Source organism: Littorina saxatilis, linkage group LG6, assembly GCF_037325665.1.
Source record: "Littorina saxatilis isolate snail1 linkage group LG6, US_GU_Lsax_2.0, whole genome shotgun sequence".
In the NCBI taxonomy this organism is placed as follows: Eukaryota; Metazoa; Mollusca; class Gastropoda; order Littorinimorpha; family Littorinidae; genus Littorina; species Littorina saxatilis.
Window position 1 is genome coordinate 3,744,307 of NC_090250.1, and position 7,386 is coordinate 3,751,692.

Genomic DNA, 7,386 nt, shown 5'->3' on the forward strand with positions numbered 1-7,386 from the left:
TTCGACAGCAATTTGTCATTCGACCCGCATATTCGAGGAGTTGTGTCAAAAGCTAATTAGAGGATTGGCATTATCAAACGAACGTTCTCATTTCTTGACAAGGACACCTTCTTAAAGCTATACAAAGCCTTTGTGAGACCACTGGTGGAATATGCAAATGTGGTGTGGAGCCCATTCCTCAAGAGACAGTCTCAGACAATTGAGAGGGTGCAGCGTCGAGCAACTAAAATTCTAAAGGAGTGCCGTGATAAGTCTTACGCGGACAGACTCAAATACTTAGACCTCCACTCTCTGAAGGGAAGGAGGACAAGGGGTGACCTAATACAAACATATAGAATTATAAATGGGGTGGATGATATTGACATGCACAAAATATTCACATTCAAGCAGACAGACAACACCAGAAACAGCCAGGGAAAAATCCTTCTTTAACACTGTAAGACTAACAAGCGCAAGTTTACTTTTTCTCATAGAGTTGCTAACAATTGGAATGCACTACCCACTAACATAAAATTCGCACCCACAGTAGACGCCTTCAAAAAGTTCTTGGACAATTCTCCAAAATTTCTTAACCTTTTTTACGACTTTGATTGAAAGCATTGAAAGAATAGGGATTTAGGCATGCAAAGTATCTGACAAAGAAGTGGCACCAATAAGGCCTCGCGGCCTTCGGCTAACAAATATAGCCGCCCCTACATACTACTACTACTATTTATTTTGTTTAAAAAAAGAGCTAATACTGTAGTGTAGTTGGGAAGTTAAGAGTAGAAATAATTTGTATTTAGTGTAGGAGGAGGGTTGGGGGTGGGTAGGGAGGGGGTGGGTATGGTTTACTTTGAGCAGGTCGGTTTCAGTTTTAATAAACAATTTTAGAGAATTGTGTATCTTATATTTGAGTCTTTCGTGTTTTAGACATTGATGCATTTAATAGTTTTTAACGAGTTGCCTTTTGTTTTATCATTCTGGTGTTTATCTAGCTGTGCTGTGTATCTTATAAGAAGTTCTTAAAAGTTCGAAGTTATTTTAGCATATAGGTTTGTTTGGTTTTTTTATGGTCTTAACAGTTAAACATGTATTACGTTATCATTAAGATTCATGCTTTGTTAGCACTAAGCAGTTGTTTTAATCAGTCTGGTTTTCTCTTGTTTTCATCTTATGAACATTCTAAATGTTAGACTAACTTATTGTCTTGTACAGAATAACAACTGTGTGAATGGTGCTATACTGAATGAAAGAGTGTGACATGAAGTTCTTGTACATCATTGTAAAGAGTGTGAATGACGTTTTAGTTTAGATGTCAAGCGCTTAGAGCAAGCCTTTTTAACGAAAGTTTTTGATTTAGCGCTATATAAATGTTCTTATTATTATTATTATTATTATTTAGTAATCATAACTAGGTATAACAAGAACAAAAACAACAACAACAACCTGGATATGTTTCCAAGGCGAACAACAACAACAACAACAACAACAACAACAACAACAACAACAACAACAACAACAACAACAACAACAACAACGGCGCAAAACTCAGGCACAGATCCCGATCTGGTTCTGGTTCTGGTATAGTACGTCGCAGGAGCCAAGTTGGCTATATATATATATGCGACGGGACTGGTGGGCGCAGCGGCCTAAAAAGAGGAGGAGGGAGGAGGGAGGTTTCCTACGGCAGTAGAAAAGGCTTTTGCTGATGTGCAGCCTATCACCTCCTCGCTTAGATGGTTCCACTCCTGAGCTGTCTTTACAAAAAATGAGTGTCTGAACAGTTCAATTCGGCAGTGTGGTATGATTAGGCCTTTAGAGTTGTTGATGGCCTGCCTCTCGATCACATTGTTGGAACTGTAGTCGCTAAACTGTGTTGGCTTCACCCTCCTGCGGGTCTGTTTTGCAGGGGTGATGAAGTTTTCGGGGGGGAGTGCTGGTATCTGCCCTGTGGATATTTTGAACAGTGTTGTAAGTCTATGTTTCGATCAGTGAAACAGGTTCTGTATTGACGGCAGACGTATGCTTAAAACGTTAGATTCCGTAGATTTGACCACTTACTCCAGAATGTTGACGACACAAACGGTCCGGGAGGCGTTCTACTTCTCGTCAGTTTGGTTTTAACAATTGTCCAAAAAGCACGTACAAAATAGTTGACATCAACCACCATCCATAACACAGCAAATGGTGCTAATCGATGCAAATAGTGCATCACTTTTGCAATCTCCATTGTAGGTGAGAATGGTAGATACTAGCAAAGTGGGATGAAGACATTTTAGTCGTTGGTTACGCCAGTCGCTTCCATTCCGAAACTGAGTTGTCTGACGTTTTTGACGTCACTTCCTTCTTGTCATAATATGGCTACCTTTTTGAGGCAATTTTGGAAACAATCTGTTGTGTTTTAATTACTTGTTGGTACAAGAGTTATTTTTGAACAACACTTTGTCCCACAGTAGTACATATTATTTCTTCTTGTAGCTCTGCTTGTTCGTTTTCCAGTATTTCCCCCATCCCAAACCGCCGCTGATCTGCCGAACAAGTACAGGCTATGGTAAGCCATTCTAGACGGATGACATAATTTCAGTGGTGATTTAGGCTGTTCTTTTGGGAGCTATTCGGAATAGTGGATCACTGAGAGAGAGAGAGAGAGAGAGAGAGAGAGAGAGAGAGAGAGAGAGAGAGAGAGAGAGAGAGAGAGAGAGAGAGAGAAAGAGAGAGAAAGAGAGAGAAAGAGACGGAGAGACTGAGAGAGAGTGTGTGGAGGTCGGGAGGGAGGGACTGAGGGAGGGAGGGAGACTGAGAGAGAGAAAGAGAGAAAGAGAGAGGGGAGAACGAGAGAGAGAGAGACTCGGAGAGAGAGAGAGAGACTCGGAGAGAGAGAGAGAGAGAGAGAAAGAGAGAGACGGACTGAGAGAGAGAGAGAGACTCGAGAGAGTGACTGAGTGTGTGTGTGGAGGCCGGGAGGGAGGGACCGTGAGGGAGGGAGGGAGACTGACTGAGAGAGAGAGAGAGAAAGAGAGAAAGAGAGAGGGGAGAACGAGAGAGAGAGAGAGAGAGAGAGAGAGAGAGAGAGAGAGTGAGAGAGAGAGAGAGAGAGAGAGAGAGAGAGAGAGAGAGAGAGAGAGAGAGAGAGAGAGAGAGAGAACTCGAGCTCGAACTCGAAAACTTTATTACCGAGGGATGATAGCATTAGGTCCATATGGTCCTTTCTTACAGCTAGTCCCTACTATAATAGGCTTACACACATGAAGCGAAGAACAAGTATGAAGAATAAAAAAAGAAATCAAATAAAACACAATCCTGTAGGGAAAAGTATAACAAACATTAGTGAGCTTGTGGAAGCATATTATACATTTTCTCTTTTACGCACCCTCACACACACTCGCACAAATTGTACACCGACTTAGTCGTTAGAGAGGTGCTTTCGGAGCTGTCTTTTAAAAAAAGATAATGACAGACATGACCTAATATTTACAGGTAGGCTAGTGAATTCCAAAGGAATGCACCAGAATAAGAAAAACTAGTTTTAAACAAATCGATGCGGGGCCTTTGCAAGGCAAGGTTATTTCGAGTGTTTGAATAATATGACGGAGATGATTTGAAGAGTTGTATAAGATATGTTGGGGGGTCCTTATAGACGACTTTATACATAAATCAGGGCCGGACCCGGGGGGGGGGGGGGGTTCCAGGGGTTCCGGAACCCCACCCCTGGAAAAAGCATGTACCTTGCTTTGACTTTTACTGGTTTTAGCACCAAAACAATGCTGCTCTTAACCCTCAAAACAAGGCCCAGAATGCACCAGATTGCACAGATTTTAACCGTTTTTCAAAAATTTTCCGGGGGAGCATGCCCCCGGACCCCCCTAGTTCGCGCGCCTGCAAAGCAGGCGCGCGCTTGTGGCTTCGCCACTTCGCTGATTTGCCCCCCCCCCCCAAAAGGAGGAACCCCCCCCCCCGTACAACTCATTTGGTCCGGCCCTGTAAATGAACATTTATTATACAAAAGCTGCTTCTTTAAGCTTAACATCCCAATACTTTTCATCTTTTCCTTTGTACTGAAAGAGATGGACTGGGCAGAACTAGTTTAGCAGCTCTACGCTGGAGCGATTTCAGCTTCTTCAAGTGAACTTCACTACACCCGTCCCATACTAGGGAAGCATAATCAATATGGGGTTTTAAGTGGGCATTGTAAAATAGTTTTTTTGTATCTAGATTAATAATGCTTTGTAACTTTGACAAAAGAAACAGGTTTTTAGCAATTTTTTTGCAGATTCCATTCATGTGAGTCTGCCATTTGAGATTATTATCAACAGTAAGTCCCAGTAAACGGTGCTCAGATACTTGCTCAATGGAGTGCTCATTGAGGGACAGACTCAGAGTCATTTCTGAAAGTTGATGTTTTTGGTGAGTGCTGATTATCATAGACTTTGTTTTATCTGGATTAATAAGCATAGGATTTGCAGAACACCACTCCGAAACATCCTTTAGGCTCTGTTGCAATTTGTCTTGAATTTGTGCAGGGCTTTTCCCTGTTGCATGTAAGGTAGTATCATCTGCTAAAATATGACACTCAACAGATTCAGACTGTAGGTACAGAGGCAAATCATTTATATACATGCACAATAATACATGTCCCAAAACAGACCCCTGTTGCACTCCACATTTCACAGTGCCCTGAGAAGAGTACGTATCGTGTAGCCTACGTATACAGATTGAACCCTCTCTCTAAGATAAGAGTTAAAAAAAAAAGCGACAGTGCTAGAATTTTTCAAATAACATTTTAATTTCTTTAGAAGGATCTCATGATCCACGAGGTCAAAAACTTTTTTTTAGGTCCAAGAAAACATCCCCAGAAATGTCTAACCTATTAATGGATGAGTACCATGAATCAGTTAATCTGGCAAGGGCAGTATTACATGAATGTTGAGAGCGAAAACCAGACTGAAGTTGATGCAAAAGGTTGTGGTCCTCCAAATAAGTAACCAGATGTTTCTGAACGTGCCTTTCAAGAGGCTTAGATAATACAGATAACAAAGATATAGGTCTAAAATCATTTAAGTTTTGAGAACCTTTTTTCTTTGGCAAAGGTATAACTTTCGCTTTTTAAAATTCTTTTGGAAACTGAAAAATGTTGTTGAATACATAAATTGTAAACATAAGTCAGCGACTCTACTATATAAGGAGTAGACAATTTTAATAATTTATTATTTATTTCATCAAGTCCGGAAGATTTTTATTTTCTAACCGTGCTATATATGTACTGGCCAACTTCATGGATGGCCATTATCGGAATAACAAACACATCCGTATTTCTTAATTTTTCATCACAGAACATCTGCAAGCGTGTACAACAGGAATGTGGTTCTGTACCTGTAGATTTTGAGTGAGAATCTACCAGTGATTCAGCAACGGACAAAAAATAATCGTTAAAATCGTTGGCCTTTATATTCTGAGGAATACTATTATTTTTTGAAGAGTTGCCTTTTAAAAACGTGTTTAGGGCGCGCCAGACTTTTGAAAAGTCTTTGCTGTTACCCACAGGTTTATTAAAATATGATCGCTTCGCGTTTCTCACAAGATTCTTTACTCTGTTACGCGCTTTTTTATAATCTTTAAATAATTTGTTTGTCTTTAACTGGTCGCGATACGCCATTTGTTAGTTAGCTATTGCTTTTCGGGTCCAGCGGACCATAATAGGCCAAATCAGGACCCCGATACGCCATTGCTTCGATGATATCAAGGATTAACCAGGGAGGAAGTTTAGGATGTCTTATTCGTTTCCGCCTCACAGGTGCATGTCGATTTACTACATCAGAAAAGAGGGAATACCAGGCTTCAAGTCCCTCGTTAGGATCGGTAAAATTAAGCACAGAAGCAAAAGGGGTACAATACAAATAATTAAAGAAGAGACTTTGATTAAAATGCTTAAAAGACCTGTATGAAATATATGTGTGACCTTTTGATTCTGCCTTGGGTAACTTCATCAGTTTGGAACAGCTTACAGGACTATGATCACTTACACTTAGGTCGGATACACAGGCACCTAAGACTGTGTCCGGATTATTCGTATAAATATGATCGAGCAATGTAGATGTCGTTGAAGTTACCCTTGTGGGTGACTTTACAAGCTGTTTAAGCCCAAATTTTTGTTTGTTTGTACGGTTTGCTTGCTTAACGCCCAGCCGACCACGAAGGGCCATATCAGGGCGGTGTTAAGCCCAAATAACTGAGTAGTTGATTCCCAGCTGGGATGGGACTTTAACATGTCCATGTTAAAATCGCCAAGCAACACGGAACGTCAGCATTGTGTTTGCTCTTATTATAAACATTGTCTAACATTTGTACAAAATGATCATACCACTCAAAGTTTGCCGCAGGATTTCTGTAAAGAAAACACACGAATTGAGGGGCCATTGATTTACTGGGTTTGAGTTCTAACCAAATGCATTCTAACTGCGCTGGGTTCCAGGTCTATGCGTCTACGCGTAATGTGTTTAATTAAGTCATGAATATATACCGCGATTCCGGTCTGCCCTTGAATTTCTGGGTCTCGCCTTTCTTCTTCTTCTTCTTCTTCTTCTTCTTCTTGTCGATCACTCAGATGGAAACGCCGGTTCCCCGCGCAAATGTTGCCGTGCGCTGTAGGTCGTCCAGACTGCCATAGAGCTTCCCTTGCACCGTGGTCGCCTCCGCCCAGATCTGGCTCCTGAGGCCATCGTGTAGTGGGCAAGTCTGCAGCAGGTGTTCCGTTGTCATGCTGCCTGTTTGACAAGGGCACTGGTCTGACTGGCCAATTCTGAACTTGGTGAAAAGGTCTCGCCTTTCAACACAATTATCAACAATCGCGATATCATTATCGGAAACCTTGGAATCTAATCTTGATTCAGTAATACCAAATAAATGATAATTCGGAGATGCTTTTTCAAGGAAGGCACATAGTACATCATGGACCTTAGTATAGAGGTGATACACATTTAAATGACCAACACTGAGCATAATAAAACAAGGAGTAAACACACACAATGATAACTAACACATACACAATAACTGTTATGAAAAAAGCAAAATAACAACCGTCACGAAAAAAGCAAAACGACAGACAGTTCAAATGTGTAGCTATAAACACAAACAACTTCAAATTTATGCCGGCAGTCTTGCAACACAATATGGTAAAGTCTCACAATAGCGTCACAGACCTCTGCACTAACACTCGACTTGAAACAAACGAGCTCAAGTCAGCCTGACACAAACACAACACCGTTCAGGCGAAGCGGGCAGATTACACGGATTACGTGGCAGTCACCACTCACACACGCTTCAAGTCTCGCCCTCGCAGATTTCCACATGAACCTTTGACAAGTGTTCTCCGAATGTTAGTGAGGATCCGAGTCAACAGTACAACAC